We start from the raw sequence: 16130 nt of genomic DNA, 5'->3' as shown, positions 1-16130 counted from the left end.
CCGGGTGTGGCCAACATGGTGCTGGTCACTCATCATGACTCTTTTTGATCTTATTTTTGAATTCTCAATTTATCGCATGGTGGGTCTGGTCTGATGAAGAACCATACTCACCAGAATATCTTCCGGTCATTGCTCTGAAACCAGCCGAACAAATCCAGAAACATTCAATAACATTCTATGGGACCATGGTATCTTTCTCCTGTTCAATACTGTGCTTAACTAATGCAGCATTGTCATGGAATTGTGACTGACTTGCGGTTATTTTTCTCATTGACGTTAAATATAATCACAAGTCAGATGGGACTGACTTGCGATTATGGGCAGTTTATGAGTGTATTTATTTATTTCATTTTAATTCCGTTATAAATGCTTATCTTTTGACAGACACGCGTATTTCGTCTGCTACTTGCAGACTTCATTTGTTATTGGGCGTGGAAATGTGCACATGTCTTCGGCATGGGAGATTATGTTTTTTTTCCACTGGTCAAGAGACCTTTTTTACTCAAAGCTATTTTTTTTAAAAGTCGTATATGTTTTCATACATGGATTTAAAAAATCATAACTAGAAACCCGTTGAAAGAAGCTATTCTACGATCCAATTTTGAAGTGTCCATTGTGACCTTTTTAGAAAAGTTTGCATTTTTATATGTTTTGAAATGTAATAAATGTACTTTTTATATTGAGGTGTTAACAGTTTTTTTCTTCTTAAAATGCAAACCAGCTTCCTACAACTTTGTCTCAGAAGTAATTTCGATTAGATGAGCCCTTTTCGTGCTATGATTTATTGGAAAATACCGAATACACCATTTTGCAAAATTAGACAAGAGTCAAAATGGCCGAATTCCAGTACAAACTTGGCTCATTGACCCTAGTGAACAATTATGTGTTTCATGGAATTCTTTGTAGAAAGTTAATTTTCCATTATTGGCCACCCGAATCCCCACAGTGCAACGTCGAGCTTCTTTTGTGTTGACGAACGCAGCATACCTAAAGTTGTTTTTGTGTTGCTTGGGCTGTTGATGAAATATCCGGCTTCCCTTGTCAGCAGTCTTCACCGAAATAGGGCACCAAGAGGAAATTAAATCATCTTTAATTAGTCCGATGATTTTTCCTTCCATCGGGACGACGATCTCGGCCCATAGCCGGGGAAACAAACACTTGCGTGGCATTTCAACAGCCTTTATATATATAGGTGTGCGTGTGTGTGTGTGTGTAAGTGGGTGTTCGATAGACACGTGCAGGTGGTTCCATCCATGCTGTTCCAATAATTAATTATGAAAGCTTCTCGCAGGAGTTTTTGCACAGTTGCCTTGTAGGTGTGCCCTGCAGTTGACCTATTCCAATTACTGAGTACACAATCAATCGAAGCAACAAAAGCCAGCATTGTAGCATTATAAACTGCTGCTCAACATTTAAACAATAGAAGGGTTGCAATTTATGTGAAATTCTGTTCGTTCCCATACAGCCAAACGAAACAGTAAGAATATGATCCAATCAAGTGAAGTTCCCTTAGGATACAAAGTAAATGCATTCAGAAACAACCCTTTCTCCTACTTGGGTCGTTGGTATGGCACTCCAGTCAACCTACATTCAATTTATAATAAAAATGCAAATCAAAAAGAATCACGGTGGAGTAAGCTCGTTCGTAGTTGATGTTGTTGCTGTACAGTAAAGTTATACTTACACCCAACTAGAAAACGTAGGATTCTATTACAGATTTGCATTGAAAAAAAAGTAACTGAACTTGTACTGTTTCATGAACAGATTCTACAATGCACAGTGGTCCAGAATGAAGATTTAGCTTAGATGAAAGGATAAGTTTTGAGCCTGAAATTGAAATTTTAGAAAAAAAAAGTTGAAACGAAGTTGTTCCTTATAGCTATGCCCTTATGTTTATGACAATGAATTCTGGGCGGTTCTTATTATCATTGAAATAAAAAAAAAAATAACTTTTTTGTGTGATGGAATTAATGAGTGCGCAGTAGGCTCTACCCGAGAACGGTTGGTTTTAAATTCGCTGTCACAATTTTTTTGTTTTCCGCGTGCTTTTTGGCTGGTATCAATGCAAAAAGAAATTCGTTTTCAATAATGTGAATAAATGAAGATTCTGAACATTATTGTGAAAACTCCGGAACAAGAACTTGGTATCAATAGAATTGTTGCTGTAGCGTCATGCTAGCTGGTTTGTGCTTCGGTGGGTTTTTCTTTTCGCGTGCTCGGTGCTGTGTGATGGAAGTAATGAATACATTCTTCATGAAAGTTATAGCTATTAGCAACTTTATTAAGAATAACGTTTTTGTATCTCGTGAATTGAGCTACTTTCATAAATAGAGTTAGGGTGTCTCTAAAAAAAAACAGACAATTTGTTGAAATTTCACGCTGTCCCTATCAGGCACAACTCATCTTATGAAGTCTAATACCATTTTGGGATTGATTTGCCAAACTTCAAAGGGTTCTAATATCCCTTTTCCAAATATTGACATTCTTTGGTTGAACAGTGCTCCACAGCTGCAGAGTATATGTTCAGCAGCTTCGTTTTCAAATTGACTAAACCAACATTTGCTTTACGGAATTTTTCCTATTTTATATAAGTGATATCTGCTAGGGCCGTGACCAGTCATCAGACCAGTTATTACCCGAAGATCTCATTCAATAAGATTAAGCAAAATCCGGGCTTTTGCTGCAGTTGGTCTTATAAATCTTTTCGCCTGTCTGGCCATCTGTGGCGTTCCAGTTGGATTCTGCTATGGACGTTTCCCAACTTTTTAGTACCTTATAGTACACTCAGGGACTCCACAAAATGGTTCCGGACCGATGAAGTTCGATGCAGAAGCTCGTCTTGCTAGACTGTCGGCATTTTCATTTCCTTCAATGCCACAATGGCCGGGCACCCAGTATAATATGATTTCGTTCCTTTCGGCCAATTGCTTTAAGGAAAGAATACATTCTCACACGCTATTTCAAAACTACTCAAATTTGGGTAGAATCCACCCAAATCCGTCAAAACTGAACCTACCCAAAAATGGGTAAACTGTGGTGGGAGTGACAAGATGACAAATGGACAACGTCGATCGGATTGATGTCAATGTTGTTCATTTGTCAGCTTGTCACTCCCAACACAGTTTACCCATTTTTGGGTAGGTTCAGTTTTGACGAATCTGGGTGGATTCTACCCAAATTTGGGTAGTTTTGAAATAGCGTGCACACTAGCTTCGATTGACATGTGAACGTCTTAAGCGTAATTTTTGGTCGATCTATGGCCGAATAAATCCAGTGTACCATATTCGGTCGTAATCCCCACGTTTTCCCCACGTTTTCCCCACAGCTTTACTACAGACCCATAGCGCCTTAGTGATAACCTTGTCAAGATGAGAGTTCCAGTTCAGTTTCCTATCCAAAGTAACACCTAGGTATTTAACTTCATCTGCGAACTGAGTTCGAACTCCATCTAGAGTAGGCCGTGTAAACATATTTTTTTTTCCTTTTGGTGAATGGAACTATAACAGTTTTTGCTCTCTTCTACAGCAATGGAAGGTCATGTTTAGGGCAGTTTGTAACCGATTTGAAATCGTGTTCTCAAATTTTCCCGCACTATAATGGCCACATCGTATGCGTAACCAATCACCTCGAAACCCTGCTCCGCTAAACTTTTAAGAAATTCGTCCACTACTAAAGACCACAGTAAGGGTGATAGTACCCCTCCTTGAGGACAACCTTTCATAGATCTTTTAGTTAGTTGCGCACCTCCAAGATCAGCATAAATGTCTCGATATGTGAGCATCGTCATTATCCATTCGATAATGCAGTTATCCAAGCCCCTTGCTGTAGGATGCATTATCGAATGCTTTCTCAATATTAAGAAAAGCAACCACGGATATTTCCTTGGCTTCAAGGGATTTCTCGATTTTATTAACCAGCGATTGTAATGCCGTTATCGTAGATTTACCTGATTGATAAGCGAATTGAAATTTGCTAAGAGGTAAACTTGTTGATTTAATGAAGACATCCACAAATTTTTCCATTGTCTTCAATAGAACAGAGGAAAACCTTATGGGTCTGAAGGCTTTCGGAGTTGTTTTATCCTTTTTTCCAGCTTCTATAATGAAGACAACTCGAACCTCTCTCCATGTTTTTGGTATGTGATCAAAGCAACACTGGCTTTAAATAGTTCAGTTAAGAGGGGGAATATTTTTTCTTTCCCGGCAGAGTTGAAAGTCGACCCTGGAAGTGAATTCTTATCATTTCTTCCAAAGGTTTCAGAAGAGTCAGCAGTAGGGGAAATGTGGGTAAAATGCCCAGTCGGGGCAAAACGCCCCATTGCTATGTCTGACGAAAAAAACATTTTCAAACGGCGTTTGATATGCCAATCTCTTCTTTTAAACAATAAAAAGACGGTTTTGATAACATAAACATTTTATACAAGATGAATCCTTGCAAAAATGAAAAACATTTTGTTCGGCCTTTTTCATACAATTTTCACGATGCCTTGCGTAAGGTTTTACGCTAAAAACAATCAAAGGACATACCTGTGCATTGTTCTCCTCACAAACAGTGGCCCTGGTATTCAATTGCCAGCAAAAAATCTTTCTCGTTTATCAGCTTTTGTTTTAATTGATCAAATTTACTTCAACAACTCTAGGCGGGTCAAAATGCGTCATGCAAAAATAAAATAAAGCTAATAATAGTTACATATTGTTTAATTTACACTAACATCATTACATTGTTCAATATCTTTAAGGCTTTACATAGCGGATGATGTTAGAATTAAATCAATACGTTTAAAATATTCCACAAATTTAACAGAATTTGTTTTCAAAGTAAAAAGTTTTCCAAGATGACACTTTAATCTGGATTCAGATTGCATCCGATAAAAAACATTCTTCATAAATCATCATTCTAGCAATACATAGTGCGCGTAGCAATACATAGTGCGCGTAGCAATGCAACCAGCGTTGCCAGATAAAGGGTGTCCACGATGAAATTGCCACACACAAAATTGATTCGCAAAATTCGAGTTTTCATCCGATTGCCATCAAATTTTCAGGGATTGAGAAATAACTATTAAACTTCATTTTACCATTTTACTCGTATTTTATTTACAGTCCATACGCAAATGCCCGCACCTTGGCCTTAACCCCGGCCATAAGATTCTGCACAACCTGTGAATCAACCGTTTTTTGCATGTAAACCCATACTTTCTTCAGTTCCTCGACTGTCTTCACTACCTTAGGTCGTTTAAGAAGGTGCTGCTTCATAATCGCCCAGTACTTCTCGATGGGGCGGAGCTCCGGAGTGTTGGTAGGGTTGAACATTTTCGGCACGAAATTGACCTTATTGTCCGCATACCACTTCAGCACGTCCTTGGAGTAGTGGCATGAGGCCAAATCCGGCCAGAAGATTGTTGGGACGTTGTGGGCCTTCAGGAGAGGAAGCAGCCGCTTCTGGAGGCACTCTTTTATGTACACCTGTCCGTTCATCGTGTCCTGGGTCACGAAAGGTGCACTCCGCTTCCCGCACGTGCAGATGGCTTGCCAAACCAGGAATTTCTTCGCAAATTTGGACATCTTCTGAGTGCGGACATGCTCCGGAACGCTGAACTTATCCTTGGCCGTGAAAAACAGGTTGCCGGGGATCTGTTTGAAGTCGGCCTTCACATATGTTTCGTCGTCCATGATGCAGCATTCAACTTTCGTCAGCATGTTGAGGTACAACTTCCTGGCACGGGTTTTGGCGGACTTGTTCTGCTTCTCGTCGCGATTAGGGGCCTTTTGTACCTAGAACGTTCGAAGCCCAGCCTTAGTTTTGGCCTTCTGGACAAAACTTCGGCTTAGGTGCAGCTTCTTAGCCACATCCCTAACGGAGGCGTTCGGATTTCGGTTGAAGGCCCCAACTACGCGGTTGTGATTTTTGGTGTTGTACGGAATACTTTTTCCTTCACTTCTGGGCTTCCGATCGGTGGTCAACCGTTCCTCGAACCGCTTAATCACTCGCGACACCGTGGAATTCGCGATTCCCAACGTTTTAGCGATGGAACGATGCGAGAGATCCTTGTTCTCGTGATGAATGCGCAAGATTTTATCACGCACGAGCTGTTCTTTCGACTCCATTTCCGCGAGTTTTGATCACAGGACTTTAAAACTTGCAGGATGTAAATAATGCACTATGAACTAAATCCACCCAAATTTTCATTAAATTCTACCCAACGGTTAAAAAGTTAGAGCAATTTCATAGTGTGGCAATTTCATCGTGGACACCCTTTATACCGATTTATCGGTATTTATACCGATTTCCGAACTAGATACCGATACACAGATAAGATTCCTCAGAATACCGATTTTTGATGGTGTTATACCGATTTATACCGATTTTTGTTTTTTAAATAATCCAAATGATTATTGTCTCCCCGCGCTCAGAATTTCGGAGAAAATTATTGTGCGACCCTTGTATCTTTTTAAATGTCTCAATTTTTTTGGATACTCTTTCGATTATTGTTTCAATTTCCCCACCGTTTTTGGCTACCCATGAACAGTCGATGGCTCTTTCTGGTAATTCCGGGGGAATCTGGAAATACGTTTTAAACATTATTTACCTTCCTGGATTTTCTTATAACTTTCCCCTGGAATTTTCTATTTACGATTCCTCTCGGAAACTTCTTCAGCCTTCGCTCCAGTGATTCTTCCCGGAGCTTCGGGGATGCTTCTAGATTTTGATTGCGTATCCACACTAGCTTCAGGAACTTTTAAAAAGTTGTGAAACTACAGAAAAGTCTAGACTTTTGAGTTAGTTTCGATAAATTAAAGAATGTTTTAGTAACTTCTGTTAAAATTCTAAAACCCGGTCCAGCGAACTCCAGTGAGCTTAAGGAAACATCATAAATATTTTGGATATTTCACAAGTCCAAAGAACTTCTGGAAAATTTAATTGTTTTCAGGACAGTTCCATTAGTTTCAGGAGAATTGAGAGAACTTCAGGAAGCTCCGAGTTCGGCTCCGAGAACATCAGGACAATCAGATACAATAAATTTCAAGGAAATCGCTTAAAATTTAAAGGAGTTCCGAGAAACTCAGGCAATTTCCGAAAACTTCAGCAATGTTCCAAAGTGCTCGTGCAAATTTATCTAACGTTAGGGAAGTTATACGAACATTAGCACATTGTGAGAATATTTTATGGGAAGCTCCGTGCTTATTAATGGCAGTGCCGATAACTTTTAAAAATTATAAATATCGGGAATAAATGCTAGTTCTGGAAATTTGTCCAGTTGTTTTTTTTTTTTGACTTCTATTGGAAGATTTTTCTGAGCTTCTTCTGGCTTCCCCTGGAAATGGCTACTTCTAGAAGTTATTCCCGATTTCCGAAACTTTTCTGTCTTCCTTTGAATGTGAAATCCGATTTTTTTCCTGAAAGTTTCTTTAAATTTTCGTCAGAAGTTTCTCAATTTATACCTTGGAAGTTCCGCGGATTTTTTTCCGACTTCTTAGAGCTTATTTCTTCCTTCTCTGGCTCTTGTTTTCAGCTTCCTTCAGAAGCTAATTCAAACATTCCCCGGAGTTTTCTTCCGAAATGTTCCGATCATAGTCCAAAAGTTAAAATTTTCGCTTTCAAAAACGGCAAAATATAAAATTAATTAAAATAGTAATTACCGATAAATACCGATTTTTTAAAACCTTTGATACCGATAAGCTTTAAAACATTCTGGCAACGCTGAATGCAACTCAAGGCAAACGTCAAATTATAAAAGAACGGTGTTTGGGGGCGACCCCGGCGTAGTGGTTAGCATCTATACCTCTCACGCCAAAGTCACGAGTTCAAATCTCACCCCCGGACAAGTCACGAATGACCCAAGGATGTTAAAGTGACTATGATAAAAAAAAACAAAAACAAAAAGAACGGTGTTTATTTTAATCGGTCAAAATGCCGCGGAAATACCGTTCCGATTCAAATTTCGGACGATTCAAATTTCGGACACTTTCATTTTTAATTAAATATTACATCCAGTTAGAAACAAAGTAATAATGTTAGATGATCGTGGAGGGCACTAGTCAAAAAAATTTAAAATTTACAAGACATGTGGATCATATTCGACCGAGATAATCAACTTTTAAAAGTGTCCGAAATTCGAGTTTAAGTGTCCGAAATTTAAATCGGCACGGTACATACGAAAACGGACCGGCGGCTTTGGACGGAGGACACACTTATGGCGGCAGTGAACGCGGTCAGTATGAGTTTTTCGAAAAGGCAGGCGGCAATCATCTATAAGATTCCGAGGAAAACACTTTCACGGTACCTAAGTATCATCTCCCGCAACGAACACGGACTGAAATTTTCATGTCCTTCAATACGGTCCAGGAACAGGAGCGGGTGCAGTTCATCATTGAAATGAACCAGTATGGCCTTGGTGTGACAAGACAAGAATTGAGGAGCGTCGCTTTTCATAAGCGGAAAAAATCTAGTGAACAATCCCTTCTGTCGTGAAACGGAGCTTGCAGGACGTGATTGGTTGGAGGGATTCCTGAAGCGACATCCGAAGCTTTTACTGAGGTCTCCAGAGCCGACGTCTCTTGCTCGATTGAAGGGATTGAACCGGGTCAGTGTTGATCGGTTTTATGAGCTCCTTAAAGATATATATGACAGCGCCGATTTTCCACCTAGCCGTATTTGGAACGCAGATGAGACAGGTTTTAGTACTGTAAGTAATTGATTGATAAAGCTGACGATTATTACAATTATTTACATATACCTTTGTTTTCAGGTTCCAACAAGGGCTCTTAAAGTTGTAGCAGAGAAGAGCGTGCGTCAAGTAGCGGGAGCGGTCTCCGGTGAGCGAGTTGTAAACACAACAGCCATAATGGCCATGTCAGCAGCTGGACAGTTCCTTCCTCCCCTATTGATTTTTCCACGAATACGTATGAACGAGGCTTTGAAGGTTGGAGCACCTCAGGAGACTATATTTGCGTGCAACGCGAGTGGTTGGAGTACAACAAAAATATGTTCAATGTGGTTTGACCATTTTTTTAGAATACACATAAACAACGGCAGATGCTCCAGTGCTCCTTATTCTCGATGGACATTCAAGCCACACAAGGAATCTGGAAATGCTTGAAAAAGCAAAGAAAAACCATGTTCGGATTCTAGCCATACCACCTCATACCTCGCATAAGCTGCAGCCTTTAGACGTGGCCTTCATGGGGCCGCTTAAGGCTAATTATATCAAGGCCATCAACAAGCTTCAAAAACAAAATCCCGGAAAAGCTGTTACCATCTACAACGTCTCTGCCTTGATAAATGAGGCATTCATTGCAAGCTCGTCTGTCGCGACCGCTCAAAACGGTTTTCGAGCGACCGGAATTCTCCCAATCAACCGCCACATTTTTTCGGGAAGTGATTTCGCAGCGTCTAATTTTTTGAATGGGGATCCTTCCAACGACGTCATGGTTGAACTTGCTGTTGGAAATAACAAGGCTTGTCCTGAGGCTCAAGGCATTGTTGATTCTGCGTATTCCGTAGATTTCACCGAATCGTTTGAGCAAAACATTGTGTATACCAGCGGAGACAATGATCTTCAATATGATATGTCTGATATGCTTGTTTTGGATCCAAATGTGTACTGCAGTGTAGAAGAAAACGGAAACATCGTTGTCCATTCCATAGTTACTGATGATCACATTGTTGAAAACAGCCCATGTGGATTGGAAGCCGTCCCTCCCACAGCTGTTTCAGAAGAAGAGAAGGAATTTACTGCTGATACTAAGCAACGGCGTTGAGATTACAATAGAGTGCCAACAAAAGGAGAGTTGAAGAAATTAGATGTGCCACCCATCGCAACTGCACCAGTAAAAAAAAACTGCTGCAAAATGTCATGGGAATTTTCGGAGAATACTTCGGCAGTATGCTTAATGGAGGATTACAATTAAATTTGAAAATATTTCCAGGCAAACTTCAAAGGAAATCGGAAAATAATTCCAGGAGGCTTCTTACTTGATTGCCTAATAATGTTTAATGAGAAATCTATGGAATCTGATACTTCACTGCAAGTGAATCCTTGGGAAACATTCAAAACGAGTAGAATTCCAATGCAAGGAGCAAAATTCAAAGGGAATTCTGAAATGAATTTATTGAAAAATACGAGAATTATTCCAAAGGATTTATAACTGAAAAGCAATTCCTAGAAAAAATACCGTGGGAATTGAATTCTGATGATGATTCTAATAGAATTTCAAGGGAATTGCAATCATGTTCCGGTGATATTTTTTAGTAGAATTCCAAGGAAATTATGAGGAGCATTATAAAGCATCTATGCAAAACCTGAGCAACACTTAAAAGGTATTCCTAGATAAATCCCGTTGAAATTTCTGGAGAATACAAAGTGAATACTAAGTAGAACCAACAGGTGGAAACTAACTATTTTAAATTGGCTCACAACATGACTAGCCTATTGGTCTCAAGCAAATCGATTAACATACTCCATTATAGTTGAAATTCTAGTACTTCACTATGTTTTTTTGGATTCGCTATGAAAGTTTGACAGATAAAATGAGGGGTTCATGGGTTTTCCTATGTATCGAGGGGTACATCGATTAGCTTGGGAACGATGATAGTACCAGAGCTGAGCCAAAAAGTTGAGCACGTTTCTTCGGGACCTTCTGGTTTTAGAGTTACCTCTATGGTAATACTGCATAAATTATTAATAATTTCAAGACCATTGCCGATTCAATTCAAGGAGTATTCTTCAGATGATTTTCAAGAGTATAATGGGGCAAATTAAAATAAAATACCAGAAAGAGATCTAAGATGATTTCATTATGATAAGAACTGCAAACTTTAATATCGATTTGCTTGCATTTTGCTAACCAACTTTGCTTGGGTTATTGAGCAGTACAGTTCATTGTAAGAACTACCATTATATTTACTGTAAGAAAATCGTTAATGCCATTAGTTTTACGTGTACCACAACCACCACCATCTTCTATGAAAAGCTGTAAAAGAAAACGCTTCAGATGATGCATCCATTTTCCACTACCAACATAAACAGAAGCGTAGGTAAATTAAAATTAAATTCCATTACGCACGATTCATGGGTGGATGTGACATCAAAGGGTTTATATCTTTAGCCACATGGGTGATTCATGCAGAGAAAATGGTTTGTTTTCTTTGAAAAAGATGGTGATGTCAAGTGTTCAGTCGCTATCCTTCAGGGCTCTATGGGTGTAGCCGTCGTGATATTCGCTTGAAGCAGAACACACCGTGTGCGATTTTATGTGACACATAGACTCAAGTATGCAACAAGTGGTCTGTTTGTGCGAATGATGAAAAAACAAGAGTAATGTGTATAGTTTGTTCTTGAAAATATGTCCTTTCAAATGAATAATAAATTTACTGCACAGTGGGGTGATTCCAAAACAAAAAGCTGTGTAGCTTTGAAGTTCAAATGCTACAAATGTCAACTGTTACTATTTGAAACGACACACACTATCCCAATTCACTTGTATGCAACTGGTGAACTCATATCAATATTAAATTATCCTTGCATCGAAGTTCACTCATCAATTTGTTTATCCCGTCACTAGTAACGTAATTTTTTCTCATTTGAGGTGGTGATGTTTGATTTGAAAGAGAGCCGTCTTAGGAAATTCACCAAGCACCGCACACTATCCCTTCAACGTCACTATGTCAGGATCAATCACGAATACAAACGAGTTGCGAAATGGTGCTTTCTTCAGTATCGACGTGGATTGCAGAGAAAGCTTAAGTCACGTCCCAAGCAGTTTTGGAAGTTTGTCAACGAACAACGCCATGAAGCTGGTTTGGCGTCGTCTATGATACATAATGGTAACGTGGCCTCATCTACGCAAGATATCTGTCAGATGTTCTCTGAAAAATTTGCTTAACGGACGAGAGACTGAGTGACGACCAGGGCTCCGGGGCTTCCTCCAAACTCAATTCGTCGTACAATCTGGGTCCTGACGGAATTCCATCGGCGTTCATCAAAACGCACTTGGACAGTTTGCTGTCTCCACTGCTGCACGTTTTTCAACGGTCCGTGGACGTCGGCGTTTTCCCATCCTGTTCGAAGCTAGCGCACAGGTTTCCAGTACGCAAGAAGAGCAACAAACAGGACGTTGCCAACTACCGTGGCATCACTGCGCTTAGCGCTGCTGCTAAATTGTTCGAACTCGTTGTTATGGAACCGTTACTCGTTCACTGTAAGCCTAATATTAGTATCGACCAGCATGGTTGCATGGCTGGTCGCTCCACTGCTACTAATTTGCTGTGCCTTACTTCCTACATCTCTAAAAGTATGTCGGATCGTGCTCAGACGGATGTCATTTATACTGACTTATCTGCAGCCTTTGATAAATTGAATCACCGCTTATCAACCGCAAAACAGGACAGGCTTGGTATCCACGGCTGCCTTTTGCTATGGTTTCAGTCGTACCTCACCGATCGCTATCTTACTGTTGTCATTGGTGATCACCAGTCCCGTATGTTCGCAGCCACGTCCGGCATATATGGGGTATACCCCTGGGTAGTCACCTGAGACCGCTGATTTTCCTGATTTACTTCAACGACGTGAAGCTGGTAACTGAAGGACATACGCAGATGACCTTAAACTACCTTGACGAAGGTAGTTCATATTCGCTAGTCGAAACCTCTATCACCAACCAATTGAGAGCAGCTGGGAGACAACAGCCGCTAAGATTGTCTTGGACTACCGGAATGACGAGGCTGAAGCGAGATTCGATGCTGGTACACCTAAAAATAACGTGAGTAGCTTAGTTTAGTTAAAAATTTAATTGAATTGAATTAAAATCATTGAATTTGAAATCGAATCTATCCACTTCCTGAATGCACCTTTCGTCAAGCGTTACCACCAACCACAGGTTATCGTCGGTGTGATATATCACACCGAGGCTGATAAAAGAGCCTGTCACAGTGGGATTTTTCTCTATTAGAGAACTAAACTTTGTGCACCGCAAGAAGAGGCCAATTTAGGCCAGTCGTGAAGTGCTGCAAGAACTGAGTGACGATTCTGCCCTCGCCGGGAGAAGATACCCTAGTGATAGATCTGATATCCGAAGATCAACGCCATCGTTGAAGTTCCGCATGCAGCTAGAAAACTCAACGGGGCACCTCCATCGTGACCACGGCGCCAAACAGGGGTGAATCTACCGATGTCTGTCACCACCGTCGATGCATCACCCACGAATGGGTACTTATGCAGCTGGATGCAATACGCTGTATCAACTTACAAAGCGAGGCATCCGAGCAGTTTTGCTGGAAAAGGCAAAGCTAACTGCGGGAACCACATGGCATACGGCTGGGCTGGTGTGGCGCTTGCGTTCTAACGATGTGGAGATCAAACTGCTGGCAGCTACTCATAACCTGCTGATGAGTTTGGAGGAAGAAACCGGGCAAAATTCGGGATGGATCAACAACGGTATTCCCATTGCTTGATCCGGAGTCCTTCACTGGGGCTCTGTATTCTCCAGGGGAAAGAGTTGTCGATCCTGCGATGATGTGTAAAGTTCTGACGAAAGCTGCTTCAGCGAATGCAGGAACTGTAGTGGAGGATTGCTCGGCAAGTAAGATCGTCACAGGAGAGAATTTACTGGGAGTTAATGACGTTAGAGGTGTGGTCACTAACAAGGGAACGATCCGTGAACGCAACTGGCGTTTGGGGAAGAGATCTTATCGAACCATTAGGTATCCATCTACCACTAATTCCTATGAAGCATGCTTATGTCGTTTCGGAAACGATTGACGGCATTCACCAAATGTCCGAGACCATGACTACTCGATATATTTTCGCATCCAAGGAAAGTCCATCTGCATGGGAGGTTACGAGAATAGCCCGGTTTTGCTCAACCAGATTCCGGAAGATTTCCATTTATGATTGTATGATTTGGATTACTCGGTGTTTGATACCCACATTCAGGGTGCGATAAAGCTTTGCCCATAATTTGGCACGGCGGGTATTAAGAGTACGATCTGTGGTCTGGAATCGTTTACACCCGATCACAAACCATTGATGGGCCCGGACCCCTTAATCAATGGCCTGTTCCACAACTGCGGTTTCAATTCGGCTGCCATGATGCTTGGTGGTGGATGTGCCGAGCAACTGGCTCAATGGATCATTCACGACAGATCGGACCTGCACTTGTTTGCGTACGATGTTCAACGGTTCACCCCAAAGCAGAAGAAAGCGTTGAACTGGGCCACCGAGAGAAGTCATGAAGCGTATGCCAAGAGCTACAGTATTGCGTTTCCCCATGACGAACCGTTCGCTGGCAGAAACTTTATTGTGGATCCGTTCCACAAGCACATGATCCAACATGGAGCCGTAATGGAGGAACGACATGGTTGGGAACGACCGGGATGCTTCCTATCTGATGATACTGTAGTCGTTCAACTGTACGACTGGTACGGATTCTACGATTATCTTAAAAATACAAATACCAACCAGTGTTGGCAGCATCAGAAATCAATTGATATTGTTCCGCTCTCATGCGCTCGCAATATCACGCGTGATATTAGAACAAAATATCATGCTTGATATTGATTTTACAAGCTCCTTTGATATTGCGAGACTATTCAAAACGTCCAAAAATCAAGCAGAGCGTTGACTCGACACAAAAATGATTCCATTGCACATCGTTTTCTTAGAAATAGAAAGCACAGTTTGCTATCTCTTCTTAATCTTCACCGATGGCAGACGCGAAGGGACTGCTGCAAGCCATTATGGAAGTTTCGGTTGCATTCGGGTGTAAAGCAAAAATCATTAAACTCAATCTCACCATAGTTTGGTGAGATTTGCAGTTGGTGAGTTTTGTTAGCTTGTTATTCCCAGCTAGCAAAATCAACCGCAGTTGTTTGCTTGTGGATTTTTGTGTACGAAAATCAAGCGTGATCTTGGGCGTTGGTGAGATTTGATTTTTTGATATTTTCCCAACACTGATACCAATCGTTGAAGAAAGACTACTCTTTTGGTTTCCCGGAACATCATGATTTGATTGGAGAAGAAGCGTTGACTTGCCGTCAGGAAGCAGCCGTTTTCAACCTGAGTTATTTCAGCAAGCTGTTCCTTACCGGAAGTCAGGCCAAGGAAGCCGCTGAGTGGATTTAAATAAGCCCATCAATAAGACTGTCTACACTCGCGCCTTAAACAAACGTGGTGGCGTTGAAGCTGATGTCACTGTTAGCGTTGTCGAATCTGGCCAAGGTGAACTGCACGATCCTATCTTCAAGGGACGTGGCTACTATATTGTAGCTGGTGGAGCACCTGCCTATCATACCAAGTCGCACATCTGGTCCACGATCCAGGAGAAGACCCTACGTGCGGTAGTTACCGATCATAATGAAGAGTTGGGCGTATTGTCCATCCAAGGATCAAAGAGCCGAGAGATCCATCAAAAGATCACCGATTTCGATCTCAACTATGAAGAGCTCCTTCCATCGAATTCCACTGCCATTTTGAGCATCCAAATCAACCCATTCTATAAGTGCAACGTGCGAATCCTGCGAGTGAGCTTCATCGGAGAGTTGGGATACGAGTTGCACATCCCGGAAGAGAGCTGTTACGATGTGTACAATACACTTAATTAAACTAACTTACTCCGTTCAGCCCTTTATTTAAACACGCAATTCCTTATTTTCTCCATCTTCTAAGTTTCGGGAAGCATTTCCGCTAAATTACTCTCTGGAGCAAGCTAACGACCCTGAACCCCTGGACAAAGCCTGGAGAGGGACAAAAAAGTAGTCCCTAGATAAAAAAAAGACTCTAACACGGTGGAGATATGCGGTAGATGTTTCACCAGCTGCTGATTCACCCGGAAGACAACCAAGCGACTTGCGGTTCTTGCACAGCAGGAAGGTGTACGTGATGGACTCTGCGATATTCGGAGCGACGCGTTCACCAAGTCAGGTGCATTTTGTGGAGGATCGTCATGCCAGCGAGTTTGCGGAGCGATTATCGGAAGCTGTTGATGCGATCGTTAACCGTGTCTCCAAGGGCGGATTTGAAATCCACAACTGGGTATACAACTCCGAAGAAGTGCTTCAGCATCTAGATGAGTCCACTTCAATTCTGTCAAGGCCACAGGGTATGAGAGGGTGTTAGTTATCGTCTGGGACTC

The 16130-nt window shown here is 41.3% G+C and overlaps 1 pseudogene; it reads left to right on the top strand.

The window, feature by feature from the left end:
* The window catches only part of LOC135713219 (sarcosine dehydrogenase, mitochondrial-like), a 43133-nt pseudogene extending 27533 nt beyond the window's left edge, over positions 1-15600 (top strand).
* Positions 15601-16130: the final 530 nt, after the last annotated feature.

The sequence above is a fragment of the Ochlerotatus camptorhynchus genome, unplaced genomic scaffold (genome assembly GCF_037179485.1).
Source record: "Ochlerotatus camptorhynchus isolate MF236.1 unplaced genomic scaffold, CSIRO-AGI_Acam_v1.1 ptg000547l, whole genome shotgun sequence".
NCBI classification, from domain to species: domain Eukaryota; kingdom Metazoa; phylum Arthropoda; class Insecta; order Diptera; family Culicidae; genus Ochlerotatus; species Ochlerotatus camptorhynchus.
This window is presented reverse-complemented; position numbering and strand designations above follow the sequence as displayed.